Below are 12541 nucleotides of genomic sequence, written 5' to 3'. Positions count from 1 at the left end.
GCGTTCTGTACAGTAGGTGGCACTGTGTTCTTCATCAGTGGAATAGAAGCTGTTCTACAATATTGGAACAGAAGATGTTCGGTCCAACGGGTTCGATTCCCCACATAGGTTCAGTGAGTGAAGCCAATTCCTGGTGTCCCCCGCCGTGATATTGCTGGAATATTGCTAAAAACGGCGTAAAACTATATTACTCACTCACTCACCAAAGGTAAAGTACACACATTGCTCCTAAACAGTTGAATAAATGCTATTCATTCCAACGATGAAGTAGGCGTATTTCACTCTAACAGTGCAGAGAAGGCGTTCACTCCAACAGAGGAGTAGGCATTGTGCTCTACAAAGCGTAGTAGGCACAGTATACTCCAACACATCAGTAGGCACTGTGCCCTCCAACAGTTGGGCGTACACTGTGCACTCAAACAATGGCGATGTGGACACTCAAAGAGAGGAATAGGCGCTCTGTTCATAACGTCAGGTTTGACATTGTATACTCCCACAATAGCAAAGACCCTGTGCACCCCGGTAGGGGAAATAACTCTTGTGCACTAAAACAGTTGAGTAGGACACCGTTCACTCCAACAGTGGAAAAGACGCTGTGCAAGAGACGCTGTTCACATCGAAAGTAAACGCTGCATGAGCACTGCAAAGGTGGAGTATGTGCTTTGCACTCCACAAGATAATATGCACTCTTTACTCTCAGAGTGAAGTAGGCCTCTCTGCACGACAATAGTGAAGTACGCACTGTGCCAAGTGCGCTCAAAGATTGAAGTAGGTGTCGTAAACTTATGTTAGATTTGAACAGACGCGCTAAACGAGCCTAGGAAAGCAAAGGGGGTTAGCTTTTTTTTAAAAGTCCTTTGATTATCTGGTATATATTACGATTTCAGAAATAGGTTATATGTCTATGTATTAAACATCCGTTTGTTTCGGAATATTCGAGAAGACCATGAAAAATGTTTAATCAAAGTCGTCTTGCAGCTGAGCTGAAAGAGGATTCCAGAACAAACGTCTGGCAGTGGAATCACGAGAAGATTCTAGAAAATAATATTGCATTGGATCCAGGGGAACACTCAGTAATAGTAGATTTTCGGTGGAGCCAGGAGAAGGTTAATGCAATGAAAGAGAGGCTTCCAATGAAGCCAGGAGGGAATTCCAGAAATTAGTCTTGCAATGGAACCAGGAGAAGATCCTAGAAAGTAGTCTTGTTGTGGAGCCAAAAGGACATTCCAGAAAGGAGTCTCACAGTGGAGTCAGGAGAGAACTCTGAAAGGTACTCTTTTAGTGGAGTCAGGAGACGATTCATGGACCGTTAAAGAACGACGAGAAGATAGTGGTGTAGTTAAATACATGAAAAATAAGGAAATTGCAGAGCAGCGCAATCTTTACCTTGGAGCGCTCCTAATGATTTTGTGTGTGTGTGTGTGTGTGTGTGTGTGTGTGAGTGAGTGAGTGAGTGAGTGAGAGAGAGTGAGTGAGTGAGTGAGAGAGTGAGAGAGTGAGTGAGAGAGAGAGAGAGAGAGAGAGAGAGAGAGAGAGAGAGAGAGAGAGAGAGAGAGAGAGAGAGAGAGAGAGAGAGAGTGTGTGTGTGTGTGTGTGTGTGTGTGTGTGTGTGTGTGTGTGTGAAGTCTTATAAAAGTCGGGGAATAGGAAGGCTTCGGCTTACATTCTGGACCGATATAGTTTTTAGATATGTTTACCATTTAAGCAGCGATCCCAATAAACGTATACTGGCGAAGGCGAGTGCCCGATTGTGACTACCTGGCATCCTCAATGTTTATTGTACAGTCCCAGGTTTTGTGTGAAAAGACTTCCCCGCCCAGAGTTGTGATAGCAGCTGATCAGATAACACAACCCAATAAACCTAGATATCAGAACCAGGGGAATTCATGAGAACCATCCTGGAACCATGTGTTGATGGACATCAACTCAAACTCTACATCAGTTTTCGAGAGAGGTGAAATATTTGTCATTGTTCGGCCCACGAGGAAAATTTCAGCGACATATGGCCATTACCCATTGACAAACCTTCGATGACATGACACATATTTTCGAAACCATTAATTGATCCCCAGTGGGGATTTCAGAGCGGAAGAGGTTCTTTGAGCCGCTATTGGTCCAAAGAGTTGTATAAACTGAGAATCGATCAAATATTAATCCAAGCTGATCATACGTCATCGTACCCTGAACGGCTAAGGTCCTGATATTGATAACTGGTTTGTCTGAGACGCCAACTGAAACACGGGCATTGCTATATTGGAAATTCCAAATTGTTCTTCCATAGATACTGGGAATCCTCAGAATGCTCAATCCATCATCTCACAAACAGATTAAATCTGCCAAAAAATTATTTCAATGTATTACCGAAAAATACCTTTCAGGCTGAGGTTCAGTCAGAAAAACACTTCTCAAGATATTCTGGGGTATTGTCAAATTAGTTGAGAATTTCTTTCTATTTCAAATAATCAGCACAAATGTTTTACTGCCTTATTTACAAACGACATCTGCCAGAGTTTCATTCAAATATCATTCTTTCAGACTTGGGCTCATTAAATAAAGATTCTCACGGCTTACTCACACAGTGTATGACTATACATCACAGAGAATGTGACAGACTGTACATAATGAAGAAAGTGGAATCACGTGGAACAGTAGCTTGGAATCAGTTCTCTTGCACTGGTTACTAAAGATAAATATATCAATTCGATTTTATTACTAATCTCCATAAGATCGAATTTACACATTTTCGGAATCTAACAACTTTATATATCGGATCTTATTAATTATTGCTCCTCTAGTTGCCTTACTAGGTTTCATATTGAATTAACAGACAATTATTGGGCGAGGTGGTATATATACAACATAAATTTGATATTAAAGGAAATTATATCAACTTTCCGAATTGTGGTAGAGTTCGGGTTTTTTCATGCTTCGACATTTTCAGATGATTTGGACAGTTGACACCTAACAATAAGCAGTACATTTCGCAAGCCAAACTTCTTTGCGACTTAATCTCAGTTTTGAAATTATATCAAAAGCGACTAGGATATATACTCTCCCAAAAAAGAAACGCATCGTGAAAATAGCAATTTCATGTAGCAATGAATTAAAACGTGATTCATTTTGCAAAAGGTTTTGCTCTGTTTTTTTAGTCCTATGCTGTTTATGTTTTGAAACATCACAACAAAACGCACCATCCGTATAATACCCGTATTTAACAGCATGATTTTCAATTTCGGCGTGTAGTGTCACAGAATACACAATTCACATGCAATGCACGTGAAAGTTGGGGATCAGATAGTCTCAGTGATAGGTATAAAAGGTTGATCGCTGTCTGTCGATTATTTACTGTATTTGGAATATTGTTGGCGAACGCAAAATGCCACGTCTAAGTGAAGCCAACCGTCATATCGCCATTGGTTTGCTTGAAGCTGGCCAGTCTTAACGTGCAGTTGCCCGACGCATGAATGTTCACCAAAGCACCATTTCACGGTTCTGGGAGAGATATCGCCGGCAGTATGCGGTAGCAGATGCCCCTCGTAGTGGGCGACCTCGAGCGACCACTGCGGCGCAGGATCGCTACATCCGGGTACATCACCTGCGTCATCGACCAGTACCGCTCGACAAATACCCGGATTGAGGAGGCTTTCTGCACAGACCGTCAGGAACAGGTTGAGAGAGGCTGGTTTACGTGCCAGAAGACCTTATTTTGGCCCTGTGCTTCGACAACAACATCGTTGACATCGAGTTCAATGGTGCACTAACGTTAACGTTCAGGCCTGGAACCTACCGAATTGGCGTAGAATCTGGTTCAGTGATGAATCACGATTTCTATTGGAACGACGCGATGGAAGAATGCGGGTGTACAGATGTCGGCGTGAACGTTTCGCCGACGCTTGCGTTCCCAGGTGGACAGATTCGGCCGGGGCAGTGTTATGATATGGGGAGCGATCACCTGCCGTAGGAGAAGTGATTTGGTGATGATCCAGGGCAACCTGACAGCTCAACGGTACTGTGACGAAATCCTACGCCCACACCTCCTTCCAATCATTGATCGCCAGAGGGAGTTGTTTCAACAGGACAATGTCAGGCCCCACACAGCACGTCACACTAGAGACTTCCTTCAGAACCACAACATCAATGTGCTCCCCTGGCCCTCAAGATCACCGGACTTAAACCCGATCGAACATCTTGGGATGCCCTGGACAGACGGGTGCGACGCCGTAACCCTCAGCCTCAGACACTTCAGCAACTCGCACAGGCACTACAGGCAGAGTGGGCTGCGATTGGGCAACACGAGATTCTGAGACTTATTCGTTCGATGCCGAGGCGATGCCGTGCAGTTCTGGATGCCCACGGTAGTCACACGAGATATTGACTTCAGCGCCACCACACGTCTCCATGTGACACTCAAACTGACTTTCCTCGAGTTGGTGCCAAAGACGGATAAGTCTGCATTCCCAGTGTGCAGTTTCGCTATATTTCATTGACTCATAAATCCTACAAGATGTTTCAAAATAAACATAAAAATACAGTTGAAATTCCTACTATATATGCGTTTCTTTTTTTTGAGAGTATATTTTCAATTAGGGCTTTGGTTTCCCATTACACATCACATTCGGCGGTTTCGCGTGCTCAGAAAATGGGCATTAAGTACACTGCTTCCGAATCGCTCAGTGAAAGGTTTCTCCCCAGCCAGGAGAACAAAAATACCATCGGTTAATGTTTTAAAGGTAAGAAGCAGACAGGGGATGGAACCTGCGACCTTCGCCTCGCCCGTCCACCCAATAGTTCTTCCAACGTTACACGACTGTGGGCCAGTCTCGTGGTTTTAGCGTTTCCCCTAAAAACCACTGTTCGATTCCCGACATGCGTACCCTGTGTAAAGCCCTTTTCTTTTGTCCGCCGCAATACTATTGATAGACTATTGATCAATATCTTTACTCACGGACTGTTACCGTCAGAATACTAAATGGCGACTGTGGACCGACTAAGTGGTTGAAGCTTTTTCTCATTTATTAAGAAATACTGATATCTAGATTTCTTTTGATAATATCTTGAATGAAAATAGAGATATCTTGAATTGAATTGAAGATATTTTGAACTGAATTCATAATATCTTGGAATGAATGAAAGATATCTCGAATAAAGATAATTATTGACATCTGCAATAATATTCATGATAAAATGATTTAACGCTGTGATGAAGTATATTAATGATATCTTGAAAAGAATTGATTACATCTTAAATTGGATTAATTATATCAGAACAGGATGTAAAGAAGTACAAAATCAAAGGGTAGTGGGTTCCCTCCCTTCCTCCTTCCCTCACTCACTCACTCACTCACAAAATCAAGTTTTCACTGATATATGTATTTCAATTCCTGATATCATGCAATTAAATACAAATATATTTAATTGATTTAAGAAGTGGAACTCATATCAGATATCACATTCGGCAGTTTCTGTAGAATTCTAATATTCTAAAGTTTTATAATAATACATAACGACGTAATGTTTATGCAGGTTTGGTGAGGTTTGGTGAGGTGAGGTGAGGTGAAGTTTGGTGAGGTGAGGTGAGGTGAGGTGAGGTGAGGTGAACTGGGTTTTTCTTGATATCTTGAATTAATTTCCAATAAATCAATGTACACTGCGATCGTAATTGTTTTCTTGATATCGTAAACACATTGTAGATATGTCACGAAATGATTCAATTTGCTTGATATCTCAGTAACACAGTAAGATATCAAGAATTCTATTTTGGATATCAGAAATTAATAAAATGATATCTTCAATTATTTACCAATATCTTAAAATTATAAGCATTACTGAGCTATCAAAATATACAATACATATATCTTTAAAACGATTGAAGATATCTTTAATTTCTTAATAAATGTGAAAACGGCTTGCCATACGTAAGCTTTACTGATACTGGCAATGCTCACTGATACTGGCAGTTGGAAAGTGATATTTCTCAGGACCAACTGCGCGAGTCATACTCTGTGGCTTTAGAATGCATGCGCTTAGAACATGTCCCTGAGTGATGTGGACAAGGCGCTACAAAAGTACTTTTATTATTATCATTAGAATATGTTTATGTATGCAAGAATCAACCCATTCACAACACTACGACAATGGATAACATTTTGTCACGATAGTTATGTTATCCATTATCCATATCCATTATTTTTAACAAGAGTTTCGTTTCCTTCAGTTTGTGCCATTAACTGCCCTGTGGAACTAAAACAAATCTAAAAATGCATTTAAACAATGCTCACAATGTGATTATAAAGTAAACCTACACGTTGAATTACTTCATGTTAACTCTGAATACTATAAGATATTACTTAAATAAATACAACGTCTACAAGTAAAAGAATGTCGGGTTCGAACTGGAAAAGCACAAGAAGTCGTTTATAAATTATAGCGCACGTTGTTTATGAACGTTATATACAGCACTAGCTTGTCTGTATCTTGTTATGTTCAGTGAGAAATATTTATAAACACCCTAATCTATCTTCCTCTGAGGGATGTCCCAAAATTCGGAATGTTTTTTTCATGAATGTTGGGAACTTTCGACAGGAGCCAGATCGCAGTGTCTGTCAGGAAACCCATTTAACTTCGCCTTACCGTTTAAACTGGCATCCTTCAAAATAGTAATGAGCTTATATTTATAGATGGGAAAGAACGCTGGGTCTATTTCAAGACCACCTTTGCTCTAAGCTTGATCTTAGGGCACGTATATCAGACGTGTTTTCAGTTATGTCTAGCAGACATAGCATGGGAAACGAAAGGTTTTGAGTTATTGGATGATGTATGCTGCTATGCTGACTGGTGATGATAGTCTCCATCGACTAAAAAGTAGTAGAGAGGGAAGGATCTTCACCCGAGGAACACACTGGATACGGAATGTGTTACATGACGAATCAGCAACTCATATAACAAACTTAAGGTATTTAGCTGTTTCAGACAGATACATCACATCGGAGATTATATTTTTTTGGTAATTGCTTTTGAACAAGGTCTGGAGAGTTTGAGGAATACCGCGAAAGTAAGCCAAGGATTAGAAGATATATGTAAACTTTTATATATAATGCTAATCAAAGTAAGTCGTTCCTCGTGAAAGATCGCTGAGAGATAACTAAAGCATAACCGCGATGAGTCATAGCATGTTTCAATCCCTAACACCTTTTCCATCGGTTTCATCAAAGCCAAAATGTGGAAAATGTCCAAGGTTTACTTTCCTTATCCATATAGAGCTAGCACACATTGATACATTGATAATGTTCAAAGAGTCCCCACGAATAGCTGGGCACTGCGGCAATGGTACATTTTGTTATGTAAACGATTGCTTAACCAGACAAAATATAAAGGTGACGTTATTAGTATTATTACCCCTGCCAGTACATCAATGTGCACTCGATTCTCTCTCAGGCACTGGAAGTTTAACAGCCACCATCTCGTCCTACCGGGTACCCATTCTTACTGCTGGGTGAACACTGACACCGTTACTTGTCTAAGGTGATACTACATGTGCTGCACGTGTTTAAAACAAAACTTACGTTAAACGAACCATTAAAAGCTAAACTAAATCATTATCTTTCATGTCCTTGCGTGATACAAAACCAAAACCGAGCTCTACATACCACACAGAATACTTCTTGTTACTACCAAATCGGGGCGGTGGTGTAGCCTAGTGGTTAAAGCGTTGGCTCGTCACGCCGAAGACCCGGGTTCGAATCCCCACATGGGTACAATGTGTGAAGCCCAGTTCTGGTGTCCCCCGCCGTGATGTTGCGGGAATATTGCTAAAAGCGGCGTAAAACCAAACTCAGTCAGTCAGTCAGTAGTACCAAATCCGTGAACGTGGGCCTAACCAAATTGGTATACGTCTCTAAACTACGTATACACTACTTTGGGTTCTCATCCCACAATAAACAATACGCTGATACGCCCCACCGGAACGTGAATTAAACATACAACTCATTATGATACAGCACGTGAAGATCCGGGTTAGAATTCGTCTTCAGTTGCCCATGCTTGTCGAAAGAGGCGACTAACGGGGCCGGGTGGTCAAGGCTTGCTGACTTGGTTGACACATGTCATCGTATCCCAATTGCGTAGATCGATGCCCAGGGTGTTGATCACTGGTTTATCTGGTCCAGACATCCCATTATTTACAGACCGCCGCCATATAGCTGTAGTATTGCTGAACAAACAAATAAATCATTATGCCACATGAAAAACCCTACCGTTTTATACACCCTTCAGACTATACCAGCACTGCTAAATGTATCTTTTAAAATGGCTAGCGTCAAAACACATTCCAAAACGCCGATGAACACAACCACAAGTCTATCTCGACTGCTGAAACACACTGGTGTCCGTCAGAATCACATTCCGCAAAGGACATCCATACTTAGGCTCTTCATGTGAAGCAGTAAATTCTTACTTCATTAACTTTGATATTCATCTTATTGGGATTTAATCGCACAATTCCTCCAGCGCTCTGTACATCCCGCCCTAGGTGCTTTTTGTTGGATGTTTACACGCACCGCATTCGCACCGTATACAGTTCGACAAGTATAGGTGAAGAATTGTTAATTCTGTACTTAAAAGGCGTTTCCTCATTTTGGTCTATGACAACATTCACCGGAAACATATTAATCGAATCCGAGTCGTGTGTTTATTCAGTTTGCAAACTGACGTGGATGCCACCGATTTATGCCCCCAATGATAAATATTCTCAGTTGTACACACATCCTTAGGATAACATCATAGATCTCTGTATCAGCCCATGGTGAATTTATGTTTTATAATCGTTTGCGTTTCAACGACAGTTGCGCATCTTTCAAAGACGAGCATCTGTTTCCCATCTCTTCAAATAAATCCTGGAAGATGGGGTGTTTTCGGAAAGCCATGATGTGTAGGAACTAAGTTTTTCAAGGATTATGAGAAAAAGAAGCACGTATATACTGATGTGGACTTATTAAGACCGACATTTTGGTTTCTAAAATAGGACCAGTAATCCATCAGTGCTAGCGAAAAACGTTAGTTTTTACATCAACATAGTGTCAATGCTCTTAATATTTAAAATTCTATTTCATGCGAGTTAGTTTTATTTCAGTGCTATTTAATTCATTTGGTTAAATAGGTTTCGCTTATTTCGGGGAGAATATTTCAAAGAAAGTGCTCTCTTTAACTCGTTATTATACAAGGAGCTCTTGCAATAGGATAATTGTTTTGGGGCAAAATGCTTTGTACCGTTTATTTAGAATGCATATTCAGACTGAGAAACTTCGTGGGTTACATAAAATATGTTTCTGTGTTCATATAGTATATGATTGTTTTAGACAACCCTGTCAATGTTAATCTGTAGCCTTATTATCTCTTCGTAACATTATCACATATGTACACTCTTCCAAAAAGAAACACATATGTCATTTTGAGAATATTGGACTCATGTAGACAATGCAATAAAAAGATACTATTTCTTTCCAAAACACCCAAGAAGAAGATTTCTGTCACCATGATGTACATGTGTGTGTTATTCCCATGGATAGATAACTGGATTATATTCTTCTTACAAGTGTCCTCTCAACAGAAGTGTCATGTTAAAAATAGATAAAAACATACACCTCCAATTTTATGTTATAATTGGAGACTTGAGTTGGTTATATAAATCTTAAAATATTTCCTTTATGGATGCCATATTGGGTGACCAAATGCTCTGCTTCTGTTCAGGATGAACCAGCCAAATGAAGTGTAAAGATAAAAATTGTCATTCATTCCAGTCCTTGCATTTATTAATGGAGATGCAGTTTGAAATCATCTCTGCATCTGACTGTATGAACTGACGTCATTTTGAGAAGGAGACGCTGTTTTTTCGTCAAGCTTTACAGCAGTGCTTCAGTACGAACATTGCATACAAGCAATTAATAACAAGCTCTGTCTGTACAACTGGCTTTTCAAGAGGCAGTTACAAGTTTGTTAAAATTATTTTCATTTTTTATGAGGTCCCATCTAGCAATATTACAGTTTTGTGACGGCTGTGTGTAAATACTCGATTCTTGATTATCAAATCAAGTGATTGGCACAATGAGTATGGATCTACTCATATGGGAAACGTTGACATGCAGCAACCAAGCCAGCGAGTCTGACCGCCCGATTCTGTTAGTCGCCTCGTCGTATGGGCTACTGATGATCAATTATAATCCTGGTCTTCACAGTGGTCTGACAAATGAACGTAGTAAGTTATTTGATGGAATCCACACCGAAACGCCTTGGGTGTGATACATTTCCTTTACGATAAGACTGACTGAGTTTGGTTTTACGCCGCTTTTAGCAATATTCCAGCAACATCACGGCGGGGGACACCAGAACTGGGCTTCACACATTGTACCCATGTGGGGATTCGAACCCGGGTCTTCGGCGTGACGAGCCAACGCTTTAACCACTAGACTACCCCACCGCCCCTTTACGATAAGAAGTGACGGTATCCTCATGTAAGCCATTGAATGAGTGAGTACTGTTTTACGCTATTTCTAGCAATATCCCAGCAGAATCACGACGGGGAACACCAGAAATGGTCTTTCAACTTCGTATCCACTGCACGTGGGGAATCGAACCCGGTTCTTCGGCGTGACGAGCAAACGCTTTAATGACTAGGCTACCCCACCGCCCCATGTAAACTATTGATGACAAACACCATAGTGGAAATAAAACTCATTAAAACTTTGCCTTGGGAGGATCGTGTTCCGTGTTCAACCTGGAAACGTTGGTGCATGTTTCATTGTGTTACTTCAAAGGAATACCATTCTATATACAACCCATAGAGAAATCGTATATCTGTATATCTCATCCACACCCCATTCCAACCCCAGATACCTCACGTTCCTTTCATCTTTGTCAAGTGTTGTCAATCCCGTGGCATACCAGAGTGAGTGAGTTTAGTATTACGCCGCCTTTAGAAATATTCCAGCAGTATCACGGCAGGGGACACCAGAAATGGAAACCAGTAGGGAATCGAATCCGGGTCTTCAGCTTGACGAGTGGACGCTTTAAAAATTTAGGCTACTCCACCGCCCCGAGTGAGTGAGTGAGTGAGTTCAGTTCTATCCTGCTTTAAGCAATATTCTAGCAATATCACAGCAGGGTAACACTAGAAATGGGCTTCACACATTGTAACCAAGTGGGGAACTGAATCCGGCGACGAGCGAGTGCTTTAACCACGAGGCTATCCCACCGCCCCTCGACATACTGAAAGCTATAGGCGTACTATGATTCCTTGCACATTTTTAAAACGTGTCAAAAAGTCTTTGAATAAATTAAAATTCGTCTGGTTTATAAATTTGTTCTTGCCTTTACCGCCATCAACATTTCACCGTAGTGGTTGATGTCCACGACCTCATTACTACAAGAATTTGTGTGCGAGACAGATCGGCGTTGAAAATTGGAATTAGACACTTGTTTTACTTTGCACATTTTTAAAAGAAAAAGGAAAAGTGCTCTAAATAACACTTTGTCTCACAGCGTAAATAATTCAAATAGTTATGTTATATTTACTCTGAAAATAGCAGACACTCGTCTGTGTAATTGTGCGTTTGTTTGTTGGATTGTTTAAATGAATTCCAGCTTGGCAGTATTCCAACAAAATTACAGCCCGGTATGTGATGGATTCTGGACCTGACAATCCATGGGCTGCCATTACCAACAGACACCACGGGTGCGGTATCATGCAGTCGCCAACGCGACATGCAGTCAACCAAGTCGCCAACGTGATATGCAATCAATCATGTCACCGTCGTAACTTGCAATCAATCAAGACCTTACATCCTTTATTGTTTAGACCCGTAAAGATCCGGGTTAGAGTTGATCTTCAGTTACCCACGCTTGTCGTAAGAGGCGACAAACGGGATCGGGTGGTCAGGCTCGCTGATTTGGTAGACAGATGTCATCGTATCCCAGTTGCGAACATCGATGATCATGCTGTTGATCACTGGATTGCCTGGTGCAGGCTCGATTATTTACTGACCTCCGCCATATATAGCTGGGATATTGCTGAGTGTGGCGTAAAGTTCAACTCACTCACTTACCTTTCTATTTTAACTCGGAATATCCATTAGGACAATCAAGGGATGAATATTCCTTATTATATGATTCCCTATAATCTGATGAACCAATATCAGCACATATAGTGTTTAAGGAGAGGGATATATACAGACAATTTATACTCCTAAGCAGCATATGTTAAAAATGAAACATACAACTTTATGGATGACAACTTCTTATTTATTGCATCGAGCGATGTTTCGATGTAGATCCTTACATCGTTATCAAGCTAAAAGTGAAAGTGAAACGTTGCTCTATGCAATAAATAAGAAGTTGTCATCTATAAAGTTGTATGTTTCATTTTTGAGTCACCAACTTTTAGAATGCCGATCAAACAATCAGCATATGTTAATATTCAAACTTAAAACATCGTATTTGGCTTCAACAAATCAGTACGCGTGGGTTCATGTTCATTGTTTGGTCCACCATT

This window comes from Haliotis rubra, unplaced genomic scaffold (assembly GCF_003918875.1).
Source record: "Haliotis rubra isolate DU_JTF1 unplaced genomic scaffold, ASM391887v1 Scf3, whole genome shotgun sequence".
Lineage (NCBI taxonomy): Eukaryota > Metazoa > Mollusca > Gastropoda > Lepetellida > Haliotidae > Haliotis > Haliotis rubra.
This window is presented reverse-complemented; position numbering follows the sequence as displayed.